Genomic DNA, 14,414 nt, shown 5'->3' with positions numbered 1-14,414 from the left:
TTGCAGCCTAATTCCCTGAAATCATCTTTAACCCCTTACCTACAATGGACGTAATATTCCGTCCATGTGACCCTGGACCTAATTACCATGGACGGGGCTCCCTCCGTGCTTCCCTGAGCCCCCCACGGCAGCGCAATGTGCAGCGCTGCTCAGGGGGTCTCTTTCCCTACAGGCCCCCGGATCCAAGATGGCGACGGGGGCCTTCGGGGGCCTGTAGGGAGCTGACTTCCTCACTGCCTGCAAAGCGCAGGCATGAGGAAGTCTGCAGAACTGCCTGTGACAGATTGCTGATCTGTCACAGTGATCTGTGATGTGACAGATCAGCGATCTGTCACAGGACAGTGATGTCCCACCTGGGACAAGGTAATAAAGTAAAAAAAAAAAAAAAAGTGTTAAAAATAAAAAATCGCTAAATAAATTAGTAAAAAAAAAAAAATATTCCCCAATAAATCCATTTTTTCAAAATAAAAAAAAAACAATAAAAGTACACATATTTGGTATCGCCGCGTCCGTGGTGACCCGCCCTATATAACTGTCCCATTAGTTAACCCCTTTAGTGAACTCCTTAAAAAATAAAAATAAAAAACAAAGCAAAAAATTATGATTTATTATCATACCACCGAACAAAAAGTGCAATAACGTGCGATCAAAAAGACGCATATAAATATCCATGGCACCGCTGAAAACGTCATCTTGTCCCGCAAAAAACGAGCCGCCGTACAGCGTCATCCGCAAAAAAATAAAAAAGTTATAGCTCGCAGAATAAAGCGATACAAAAATAATTATTTTTTATATAAAATTGTTTTCATTGCAAAAAAACGACAAAACATAAAAAAAGACCTAAATGAGGTATCGCTGTAACCGTACTGACCCGAAGAATAAAACTGCCTTATCAATTTTACTACACGCGGAACGGTGTAAACGCACCCCCCAAAAGAAATTCATGAAACGCTGGTTTTTGTTCATCCTGCGTCCCAAAAAATCGGAATAAAAAGTGATCAAAATATGTCATGTGCCCGAAAATGGTACCAATGAAAACGTCAACTCGTCGCGCTAAAAATAAGACCTCACATGACTCGGTGGGTCAAAATACGGAAAAATTATAGCTCTCAATATGTGGTGATGCAAAAACTATTTTTACAATAAAAGCGTCTTTTAGCGTGTGACAGCCGCCAAACATAAAAACCGCCATAAATAGTAAATCAAACCCCCCGTTATCACCCCCTTAGTTAGGGAAAAATAATAAAACTAAAAGAAAATGTATTTATTTCCATTTTCCCGTTAGGGCTAGGGTTAGGGCTAGGGTTAGGGCTAGGGTTAGGGCTGAGATTAGGGTTAGGGGTGTGTTGGGGTTAGGGTTGGAGTTATAATTGTGGGGTTTCCACTGTTTGGGCACATCAGGTGCTCTCCAAATGCAACATGGCGTCTGATCTCAATTCCAGCCAATTCTGCGTTGAAAAAGTCAAATGGTGCTCCTTCCCTTCCAAACTCTGCCATGCGCCCAAACAGTGTTTTACCCCCACATATGGGGTATCAGCCTACTCAGGACAAATTACAAAACAACTTTTGGGGTCCAATTTCTCCTGTTACCCTTAGGAAAATAAAAAATTGGGGGGAAAAATATCATTTTTGGGGAAAAAAATGATTTTTTTATTTTCACGCCCAGGCATTATAAACTTCTGTGAAGCACTTGGGGGTTCAGAGTGCTCACCACACATCTAGATAAGTTCCGTGGGGGTCTAGTTTCCAAAATGGGGTCACTTGTGGGGAGTTTCAATAGTTTAGGTACATCAGGGGCTCTCCAAATGCACATGACACCCGCAGACCAATCCATCAAAGTCTGCATTCCAAAACGTCACAACTTCCCTTCCGAGCCCCGACGTGTGCCCATACAGTAGTTTTCTCCCACATATGAGGTATCAGCGTACTCAGGACAAATTGGACACGAAGTTTTGTGGTCCAATTTCTCCTGTTACCCTTGGGAAAATAAAAAAAATGGGGACTAAAAGATGATGTTTGTTGAAAAAATACGATATTTTTATTTTCACGCCCGGTCGTTATAAACTTCTGTGAAGCACTGGGGGGTCAAAGTGCTCACCACACATCTAGATAAGTTCATTAGGGGGTCTAGTTTCCAAAATGGGGTCACTTGTGGGGGGTTTCCACTGTTTAGGTACATCAGGGGCTCTCCAAAAGCAACATGACACCCGCATACCGTGCCATCAAAGTCTGCATTCCAAAACGTCACTACTTCCCTTCCGAGCCCCGACGTGTGCCCATACAGTAGTTTTCTCCCACATATGAGGTATCAGCGTACTCAGGACAAATTGGACAACAACTTTTGGGGTCCAATTTCTCCTGTTACCCTTGGGAAAATAAAAAAATTGGAGACTAATTGATCATGTTTGTGGAAAAAATACGATTTTTTTTATTTTCATGCCTGGGCATCATAAACTTCTGTGAAGCCCTTGGGGGTTCAAAGTGCTCACCACACATCTAGATAAGTTCCTCAGGGGGTCTAGTTTCCAAGATGGGGTCATTCGTGGGGGGTTTCCACTGTTTAGGTACATTAGGGGCTCTCCAAAGGCAACATGACAACCGCAGACCATTCCATCAAAGTCTGCATTCCAAAACGTCACTACTTCCCTTCCGAGCCCCAACGTGTCCCCATACAGTAGTTTTCTCCCACATATGGGGCGTCAGCGTACTCAGGACAAATTGGACAACAACTTTTGGGGTCCAATTTCTCCTGTTACCCTTGGGAAAATAAAAAAATTGGAGACTAATTGATCATGTTTGTGGAAAAAATATGATTTTTTTATTTTCACGCCCGGGCGTTATAAACTTCTGTGAAGCACTGGGGGGTTCAAAGTGCTCACCACACATCTAGATAAGTTCCTTGGGGGGTCTAGTTTCCCAAATGGTGTCATTTGTGGGGGTTTCTACTGTTTTGGTACATCAGGGGCTTTCCAAACGCGACATGGTGTCCGATCTAAATTCCAGCCAAAAACGTCAAATGGTGCTGCTTCCCTTCCGAGCTCTGCCATGCGCCCAAATAGTGGTTTACCCCCACATGTGGAGTATCAGCGCACTCAGGATAAATTGCACAATATCTTTTACGATCCTGTTACTCTTGGAAAAATAAGAATTGAGGGTGAAAAGATCATTTTTGTGGAAAAAATATGATTTTTTAATTGTACGGTTGTATTTTATAAACTTCTGTGAAGCCCTTGGGGGTTCAAAGTTCTCACCACATATCTAGATAAGTTCCTTGGGGGGTCTAGTTTCCAAAATGGGGTCACTTGGGGGGGTTTCCACTGTTTAGGTACATCAGGGGCTCTCCAAACGCGACATGGCGTCCGATCTGAATTCCAGACAATTTTGCATTGAAAAAGTCAAACGGCGCTCCTTCCCTACTGAGGTCTGCCATGCGCCGAAACAGTGGTTCCCCCCCACATGTCAGGTATCAGCGTACTCAGGACAAATTTCACATTAACTTTTGCAGTCCAACTTCTCCTTTTACCCTTGGTAAAATAAAGAAAATTGAACCTGAAGTATTTTTTTTGTGAAAAAAAGTTAAATGTTCATTTTTTTTTAAATATTCAAAAAATTCCTGTGACGCACCTAAAGGGTTAATAAACTTCTTGAATGTGGTTTTAAGCACCATAAGGGGTGCAGTTTTTAGAATGGTGTCACTTTTGGGTATTTTCTATCATATAGACCCCTCAAAGTGGCTTCAAATGTTATGTGGTCCCTAAAAATAAAATGGTGTTGCAAAAATGAGAAATCGCTGGTCAATTTTTAACCCTTATAACTTCCTAACAAAAAAAAATTTTGGTTCCAAAATTGTGCTGATGTAAAGTAAACATGTGGGAAATGTTATTTATTAAGTTTTTTGTGTGCTGTATCGCTGTGATTTAAGGGCATAAAAATTCAAAGTTGGAAAATTGCGAAATTTTCAAAATTTTCACCAAATTTCCATTTTTTTCACAAATAAACGCAAGTTATTTGAATGAAATTTTACCACTAACATGAAGTACAATATGTCACGAGAAAACAAGGTCAGAATCACCGGGATCCATTGAAGCCTTTCAGAGTTATGACCTCATAAAGGGACAGTGGTCAGAATTGTAAAAATTGGCCCGGGAGTTAACGTGCAAACCACCCTTGGTAGTGAAGGGGTTAAGGACCTTCCACCTACCTCTAACTTTGTCATTTGTGCCAATGTGCACCATGACCGCTGGATCCTCACCAGCCCCTCCCAGTAATCTGTCAACCCAATCAGCGATGTGTTGGACTCGAGCGCCAGGTAGGCAGCACACCGTTCGACGATCCCTGTCTTTGTGACAGATTGCCCTCTCTGTTCCCCTAATAATTGAGTCCCCCACTATAGCATTTATTGTTTGCTAAAACTGGCTTGGAAACATGATTCTCCGGTGCAGCACCTGGAGACAGCAAAGTTGTCGTTTTTATATTATTTCTTATTTAATTCTTTTTGGTAAAAAAATAAAATAATTAAAAAATGTATTTTTTGCCATTTTCTGCTATTTAACTTTTACATTTTCTCGACAATTGGGTTGTGTGAGGGCTTTGTTTTTTTTCAAACTGAGTGGATGGATTTTATTGATTTCATTGATATTGTGACATTTATTGCATTTTTTTGTTTTGGGGAAGAGTGACCAAACCAAAATGTGGGAATTTTAAAAGTCCAATGTTTTTTTATTTTGGGGTTGAAAATGTGGTTTAAATAATATTAGAATTTGATAGATCACGGGGTTTTTTTTTTTAGATATGATGAAACCTAATATATTTATTTTTTTTAGGTTTTCTTAATTTCTTCATTTGTGAAGAACAGCAGATGATTTAAACTTGTATTGTTTTTTTCTATATCTATATTTTTAAGCATTTTTATTTCTTTTATTTTCAATCTCCTGCAGGACACAAGTCTTATGGCTCCTTCTCAGCATCCACCAAACAAATACGACGCAGACGTCAATGTCTTCCTGCAGACCGTCGTATATTATAGGGCGATGATTTTGCAGGATCACAAGCAGAACTTATAACATTATCGGCGAGTGTCAGCTGTATATCAGAGCTAACAACCCGCTGTAATGGCTGCGATCAGAGCAAGCACCGATCACAGCTGTTTAACCGCTCAGATGTTGTCATTAGTGGCTCCCTCTTTAACCCCGTGATTGTGAGATGCTGATGGTTGCCATGGTAACTGCACACCAAGTAGCAACAAGGTTCACCAGGTGAGACATGTAATGGCTGACAGTCTGCTCTCCTGATCTACATGTCTCACACTGCTAGCACCCCTTTCCATTTCAAATAATCTCTGGAGGCAGATTCTCATGTAGATCTATGTCCGGCCCATAGATATTAACACCTCATTTACATATAAGAAAGACTGGATGTGTCTGGAATAAAACATTGGATTACAGATAACAAGGTACCCTTTTATTCAGCTTCCTATCACCTACATGCTCATATTGACAACTTAGGAGGTTTGATCCTACTGACAGATTATATGTAAATGATAGCAAAGGCATGGAGCCATATGTGGCCATGTCTACTCCATCCAAACTCTTCCTGCTATTGAGAAAAGTCAGAAATTTGTACATAAAGAAGGGTTGTGTCATAAATTCTCACTTTTTGACACAGTAGCATTAAGCGTAAATGCATTGGTATGAATTCTGATGTAGATATTGCATTATTTTTTAGCTTAACGCTATTTCTTGCTGGCATTAGTAGCTCACCACTTTGACAATTATTTTCACTCTGTTGCATCTTATGAAAATTTTCTTTAGATTCGTTAGAAAATCAAGATGCAATAATAAGAAAACTGCAAAACAAGTTTTAGAAAACTGCACCCACCCAACTTTCTGATAACCGAGCCAGAAGTAGCATCAATCCACAGAGCTTTACACTAAGTGCTAACATGGCCAGCATGAAGTGTGCAGGAGCATATTGTAACTTTGTACAATTGTTGATAACTTTTCTAAATCTGTGATAAAACTTGAAATACATGAGAAACGCGGTTTATCCCTTTATTAAAAAGAGTTATAAGAACATCTGATGTCAGTATCACTATGCAAGTCCTGAACGCAAATCGGGTTTGTGCCGCCATATTTTTATTATTTTCTTTACATTAATTTTTTATATAGTGTTAACTGTTATAAATAATTAATTATAGTAATATCTCTTTCTAATTGAAGTTAAGTGACTCCGGTGGACTATGCTTTCTCAAGACACTAGGTATTCATTTTTGGCCCGAAAAAAGAAGGAGCTATAAACGGCAGTATCCAAGCGAACAAGCAAGAACCAACATAAGATCAACCATAGAAAGGAAAAACATTCAAAGGGAACAAGGAAAATATTTAAAGTGCAGAGCAGGATCTGTGCCTCCCAATGTGATCAACAAGAAAAGGTTTTTAAGGCAAGTACAAAAATCTCAGGGATTTTGTTGATGTTTTTTGAGACCCTGCACTATGGAATATTCAAGAGCGGTCCCAGAGGGAGGAGAAGAAAAAAACAGAATTGTTTAAAGGCATAGTAATCTTACTGTATGGAAACTTTTGATTTTCCAGGAAGTAATAAAAATGCCTTAAAGCATTCTTTCTCTCATTATTCTGGCATTTGGCAAATTTTAATAATTATGGTAATCCTAATCGACCAAAAATGGGAAAGATTTATTCTGATTTCATGTCAGATATTGAGAAAAACATGTATATGTGTCTTTTTATATAGTGTATGTAAACTTCTGGTTTCAACTGTATCAACACAAAAGGAAATGATACATGATTTTCTAAATATTTTAAATACATAGATCTGAAAATTGTGACGTGCCTTTGTATTCATCCTGCTGAGTCAATACATTGTAAGGCCACCTTTTGCTGCAATTACTGCTGCAAGTCTTTTAGGGTCTGTCTCTACCAACTTTGCACTTGTAGCCGCTGTAATTTCTTCCCATTCTACTTTGCAAACTAGGTATACGACTAGTACATAGTGTGGCTCGATCCCTGGCACCTATTAAAAGTATGCTTTTCACTGAAACCTTGCAGTGTTTCAGAGACAGAGATACTAGGTGTTAGGGCTGGCGGAACGCACCAAATTATAAAGTAGTAGTAGGTGCGTTCGCAGCCCGGGTTCCACCGTGCAGAGGTGGTACACTGCTGCTAGACAATGGTGGAAGAATAGAGCGGCGTGAAAACAGTCACACGTGGGTTCACAATTCACAGAGCCGCACAACCGCTGAACGTGGATGCCGGAGCCTGTTTAACTCACAGAGCCCAGCAAAAGAGTGCACAGCAAGCGGTCACATAACTCTACCCCCAAGGACACAGGGTTAGAGGTCCACTAGGCCCACTGAGCGCACGGCGTCGCTGCCACGAACGCCGCTATAGACGCTGGCTATGGAGTGTGGAGCACGTGCACAGAGGCATGCCGAGTCACTGATGATGACTAATGCCTGACTCAGACTCTGACCTATCTACACCTAAGCCTGGGCGCTAGCAGGCTAGGCCCGCACAACACATACGTACCAAGGGTAGGGGTTTCTTAATGAGTCAGTCACCAGAGACATTCATACGTGCATTCATCACTCACTCCTTATAGTCTGAAAATACAGTCTATCCTAGCACATGGCCGAGCGGCCATGCAAACCTTTTATAGCCGGGAGCGCCCAGGACCTTCCTGGCTTTTCGGATGGGCCAATCCGAACAAGAGCAGGTGCTGAGCACGTGACCTTCGATCTCCAATGGGAGATCACTCCACGGACATGCTCAGTGGCCCGACATGGGGACTTAGTCACTGAAGAATCTCACTGCTGAGCAGCATGTATTGCCATAGCTGTGCCAGAGGTGGCAGCAGCAAGCAAACCCACGGAGCTGGCCTGGGCAGAGCGCTGGGACCGATGAGTTTGCTGAGCAACCTCCTCTGCGGCTGGAGAGGAATGGGAGACTGCCAGAAGTAAAGCTCGGGATTCTCGCTGTGCAGCAACAGGAACCCGACGCCTAACACTAGGCTGTGATTGTACAGCCAGTGGCTGATATGTGCTGCCCATGGGTTGGGCAACAAGTATCAGCTGATGGGTTCCTTTTAACAGGTTTTCGACCAGGATTGCCCTGTATTTAATTCTATCCATCGCCCCATCAACTCTGACCAGATTCCCTGTCCCTACTGAAGAAAAGCATCCCCTCATAAGGATGTTGCCTCCATCATGTTTGATGTCGGTTATGGTGTTTTCAACAGTGATGTACAGTGTTAGTTTTCCGCCACACATAGCATTTTCCATTTAGCCCAAAATGTTCCACTTTGGTCTCATCTCATCAGAGCACCTTCTTTCAAATGGTAGATGTGTTCCCTACATGGCTTTTTGCAAACTGCAAGCGAGACTTCTTATGGGTTGCTTTCAAAAATGGCTTTCTTCTTGACCCTCTTACATAAAGGCATGATTTGTGTAATATAATAGTTATCCTGTGAACAGATTATCCTACCTGAGCTGTGGATCTCTGCAACTCCTCTTGATTGACGATGGACTTGGCTGCTTCTCTAATTAGTGATCTCCTTGCTTGAGGTGTCAGGTTGGGTGGACAGCCATGTCTTTGTAGGTCTGTAGTTGTGCCATATTTCTTCCATTTATGGATGATGGATCTCCATAAGATTTTCAGAGCTTGGGCTATGTTTTTATAGCCTAATCCTGCTTTACTCTTCTCCATAGCTTTGTCCCTGACCTGTCTGGTTTGTTCCTTGGTTTTCATGATGCTGTTTGATCCCTATTGTTCTCAAACAAACCTATGTGGCCTGCAAGGAACAGCTGTACTGAGAATAAATTGCGCACATGTGTACTCAATTTACTGATTAAGTGACTTCTGGAGGCAATTGGTCTCTCAAGATTTTATTTAAGAATGCAGGGGGCTGAATAAAAATGCAAGTCATACTTTCAGGTTTATATTTTAAAATAATTAGACAAACCATGTATCATTTCCTTTACACTTCACAAATACTTGATACTTTGTGTTGGTATATCACATAAAAGCCTCAATAAGATACGTTTAAGTTTGCAAGTGTAACATCAAAAAAAGGGGAAAAGTTTATGGGGTTTGAATACTTTTTCAAGGCACTGTATCTGTCTCCTCCTACATCTCCTCTAGATCCTACCAAACAGACATGACGCCATCCCTAACAGGCACAGGGTACAGCATTGATTCCACACGGTGACCTCACTCATTTCACTCATACAAGGTAAAGCGCTGCCAAGTGGTGTTACAGCTTGAGAACTTGGGAGCGAACGAGTTACTTCTGTGCATCGCGTCACAACTCAAACACTGGTCGACTCCTCATAATTGCAGCTGGGAATTGTTGAGCACAACAATATTTTGAACATTATGTCTGTCTTAGGCGACCAAAATTGTGAGTAGGGACAATTGTGTAATCAACAATGTCATCCCCCTTATATTTGGTCTGGAAATAAACACTCAGAGGGCATGAAGGAAGAACAGCAACTTGCACATGTTCATCATCACCATGTATCTGCTGGTGACCTTCAAGGTACATATTACATGCAGCAAGAATTGGAGGAAGAGGAACAAGATGAGCAGCGGCAGGTGGATGTGGAGGTGGACACAAAAAAAATGTATCAGGAATGGATCAGCGTCGACTTACATTCAGGCGATCATTTATTTCCTGTCCATTATGTCATCTATACGATAGAATTGCTGCTGCCGATACTGCTTTTGTTGGCCTTACACTGCCAGACATCTCCTCATCTACCCCATTCCAAATTCTCTAGCATGCGGTCTCTGCCACTACCACTGCCTCTGCACAGCCACACCATCCACAGATTTCCATGGTGGCACACTGTCTTCTATACTGATAGACTTTACCGCTGATACAAAACATAATCTCTTAAGGTTACACAAAGATCAAACAGCTCCAAAAATAGGGACAATTTTTTTAAAGGCTTGTTGACAGCAATCCGTTTCTTCTTCACTTTTAAAACCGCTAGCTTTTTCCTGCTCCCTGAAAAGGGATAATTTTTGGAAGACTTGATAAAAAGCCATTTTATTGTTTAATTACTTTGAAAATTGCAAACCTGTTGTGCATCACAAAAAAGGGATAATTTTTCACTACTAGTGGAGAAGACATTACTTCTTCACTTTCAAAAGTGCTGACCACACCTGTTTTTGCTCCCTAAATAATGGGATTAGCCTTGTGAAAAAAAGCTTTCACTTTTTCATTTATCAAGGAAAAAAGATATTGAAACTCCCTAAACATGGATAATTTTTTCAGCACTAAGTATGAAAACGCCACAGCTTCTTTCTTTTGTATCACCCATGTATAAATACTAGTAGAGCATGAATCTGCTCTCAGAAAGGGATAACTTTTGGACCATTTCTACAATGTAAGTAACCTAGCACGTCTACTGCAGTGTCTTGTTCAATAGCCTAGTGTTATTTAACGCTGGTGTCCATCTCCTGACAGGATCCTGTTAAGCAGATCTGTCAAATAATATGAGACTATGATAGGCATAGACAGACCACCGCACACCGTTAGGACGCTGTAATTTAGAAAACAGCACATTTTATCTAGGAGAATCACATAAAAAAGCTATTAACAGAGTCCAGAGAGCAGAAGAAAGATTGTGGAAATATGTTGCGAAACGCATAAATTTAAGAGGAAGCAGCCCATGGAGTAAGGAATATGCCACTGTAGAAAGGCAGGGAAAAAACCCATGGGACAGTCCAAGGAGGCTTAGGAAGGAAAGCCAAAAAGTGCCCCTACCAGGGGAGGGAAGTCATTATAACCTGGCTGGCATCATTTACCCACATGGTCAGCCCCTCGGTGACCAATTCACCACTTCGGGATGGATGACTCTGCCCTCCGCCTCCTGGCAGTACATCCACATCTGCTCTTCTGTGCAGGGCTATTCACAAAAGTCACAATCTGGAGATCTGCACGAAGTTGCAGACAGCCGCGAGCCACATGTGGCTCCAAAGCCACCGATTGGCGACCCCTGACCTACATGGTATAGGGGCAGATATTGAGGCTTTAATTTAGTTGAACAGAGGGCACAGAACCCTCACTCCCTGTCACTATATTCAACATCTACCATAACTAAGGGAAGAACATTTTTTCTTCAATTTGTATTTGCTCTTAAGCAGTAAAACCTTTATATGTATTGACTATAACAAAATCAATGAGAATGAATAAATATATTTAATTATTCATAATATCTCAAAAGGGTGTCTAGATGCTATAAATGATGGTTCCTTGCTCTAGCTCTGATGTCCAAGGAATGATTGAGATGGAATAGGCTTCACCCGGTTGACTTGTGCATCTACTCCGTGAGAGCAGTTGATCATTGATGGAATCACTGCTGGTAATGGATCCCATCAGTAGAATACAAGGCCTCTCCATGTTCCAAGTGCAAATATTGTAACTGGTGGGTGGTTTTGCATATTGGGGTCATTGGCTATTACCAAAATGTCCCCATAGTTCTCCAAATATGCACGGACCAGAAACTGTTGCTCGCTGTTTTTGTGCCTGCAGAGAGGACAGGTGTTATTGTCCAGTAGCCATCTGCCAATGCAGGCAAGGTGGAAGAAGTGGGAGCACTCCATGGAGCTGACTTCATCCCCTGCTACAATGTCATCCAGACAGATGGTGCAGGTTTCAGGTGGGTCTTGGGCCAATCTTCTGGAGGTAGGGAGCAACAGCCGTGATGAATTCACCACTTCAAGACGGATGTTAATTGGGGATGGATTCCTGTCCTCAGACCTTTCTGGTGGTGGTGGTGGTCTTCTTTGTCTACGCCTCGTAGTATTTACAGGAGCTATTTCCATCCGTCTTTGGCGGGCAGTCCTGCCCCTTGTCCTATGGGCTATAGGGGAATCTGCCCTGCTAGGCCGCCATGTTCCTGTGCGAAAAAGACAACACACATATAAGGACTTTCTTCTATAGAATATTATCCCCCTATCAGGAATACATATTTTAGAGACCTGTATAAGGACATATTAGTGGCTTTTTATGTCCCATCTTACCTGATGTAGATGGCCTTACAATCCCATTTGCTGAAGCTTCTTCTGGGACATGGGAAGTATTAGAATTGTCCCGTGAAGCCATTGTCCTCTTAGATGGTCAAGATGGTAGAAATCGCTTTGCCTAAAAGGCACTGGAGAACTCCGAGCTGGTGAACTCTTCACAGTATAAGCGCTAAAAATATCTGCTAGTCTTTGCCAAGAAAGCAACAAAGCAAAAAAGGGGTACTCACTAGAGAAACTTCTCCTACGTGAATGTACCGATCAGTACTACAGCAGCCCCTCTGATAGCCGAGGCCATTATGATGTCATAATGTCATTATCTCGCATTCCATGGCCGGTGTTCCATGATGCTCCTGATGTCACTACATCACTGCTTACCTCATAATGCAGCTCTGGCCCGCAGACTGGATATGGCTGTACCTTTATATAGTGCCGTGTATTATAAATATGTGTGTTATAAATATATATATATATATATATATATATATATATATATACAGTATATAATTACTAATCATTTCTGCAAAGTAAAACAAAAACTGATTTTAATAAAAATTACATTTATAATTAGAGTTCTTTCACACTGACGTACAACCAGCGTATAACTCGGACAAGTGCTATTCAATGTTTCATCTGATAGCATTCACTCCAATGTTATACTATGGAGCAGGACCGACTAGCGTTTTTTTTCGTGCCGAGTCAGCATGAGGAAAAAATTGCTAAATGCTGCAAATCGAATTTTGGATGGTGTGCACCCATACAAGTCTATGAGTGCGTGCAAAACATCTGACTGCACTTGGATGTCGTCTGAGTGCAGTCCAATGATATATGCCGACTTACACAATGTTCTCCTTATTTTCCACAGATGTTCCCCGGAAGTCTTCACATGCAGGACACACTTCCGGGGCATAGACTGTGCTGGAAAATATCGGCGCATGCGCAGTAGCGATTATATGCTTTGCCCACAGTTGGGCAAAGCATACTGCGCAGGCGCCAGAGGCTTTACAATGCGCAAGCATGGAAACCAGTGTTATCTGTGATATTCTCAGATGAAGATTACGTGCAGGAAGCCTAGGGGGGGAGAAGGTGACTAACCAACGCCCATCATACCGGACCGCGGCGATTTGGATACATCCCCAACAAGATAAAAAAGGTATTTATGCCTCAAAGGTGTGGGGTCGGGGGAGTCAAAAGCCCTAATAGAATCAATATGGGATGCACAATTGGGTGATATCTTTACATGATATCACTAAATATGGGTGACAGATTCCCTTTAACCTTGCAGCCTAATTCCCTGAAATCATCTTTAAGGACCTTCCACCTACCTCTAACTTTGTCATTTGTGCCAATGTGCACCATGACCGCTGGATCCTCACCAGCCCCTCCCAGTAATCTGTCAACCCAATCAGCGATGTGTCGGACTCGAGCGCCAGGTAGGCAGCACACCGTTCGACGATCCCTGTCTTTGTGACAGATTGCCCTCTCTGTTCCCCTAATAATTGAGTCCCCCACTATAGCATTTATTGTTTGCTAAAACTGGCCTGGAAACATGATTCTCCGGTGCAGCACCTGGAGACAGCAAAGTTGTCGTTTTTATATTATTTCTTCTTTAATTGTATTTGGTAAAAAAAAATAAAATAAAAAAATGTATTTTTTGCCACTTTCTGCTATTTGTAACTTTTACATTTTCTCGACAATTGGGTTGTGTGAGGGCTTTGTTTTTTTTCAAACTGAGTGGATGGATTTTATTGATTTCATTGATATTGTGACATTTATTGCATTTTTTTGTTTTGGGGAAGAGCGACCAAACCAAAATGTGGGAATTATAAAAGTCCAATGTTTTTTTATTTTGGGGTTGAAAATGTAGTTTAAACAATATTAGAATTTGATAGATCACGGGGTTTTTTTTAGATATGATGATACCTAATATATTTATTTTTTAGGTTTTCTTAATTTCTTCATTTGTGAAGGAGAACAGCAGATGATTTAAACTTGTATTGTTTTTTTCTATATCTATATTTTTAAGCATTTTTATTTCTTTTATTTTCAATCTCCTGCAGGACACAAGTCTTATGGCTCCTACTCAGCATCCACCAAACAAATGCGACGCAGACGTCAATGTCTTCCTGCAGACCGTCGTATATTATAGGGCGATGATTTTGCAGGATAACAAGCAGAACTTATAACATTATCGGCGAGTGTCAGCTGTATATCAGAGCTAACAACCCGCTGTAATGGCTGCGATCAAAGCAAGCACCGATCACAGCTGTTTAACCCCTCAGATGTTGTCATTAGTGGCTCCCTCTTTAACCCCGTGTTTGTGAGATGCTGATGGTTGCCATGATAGCTGCATGCCAAGTGTTAGCCACA

This window comes from Dendrobates tinctorius, unplaced genomic scaffold (assembly GCF_039654945.1).
Source record: "Dendrobates tinctorius isolate UK_male_01 unplaced genomic scaffold, ASM3965494v1 ptg000056l, whole genome shotgun sequence".
Taxonomy (NCBI): Eukaryota; Metazoa; Chordata; class Amphibia; order Anura; family Dendrobatidae; genus Dendrobates; species Dendrobates tinctorius.
Note: the sequence above shows the minus strand (reverse complement) of the source record.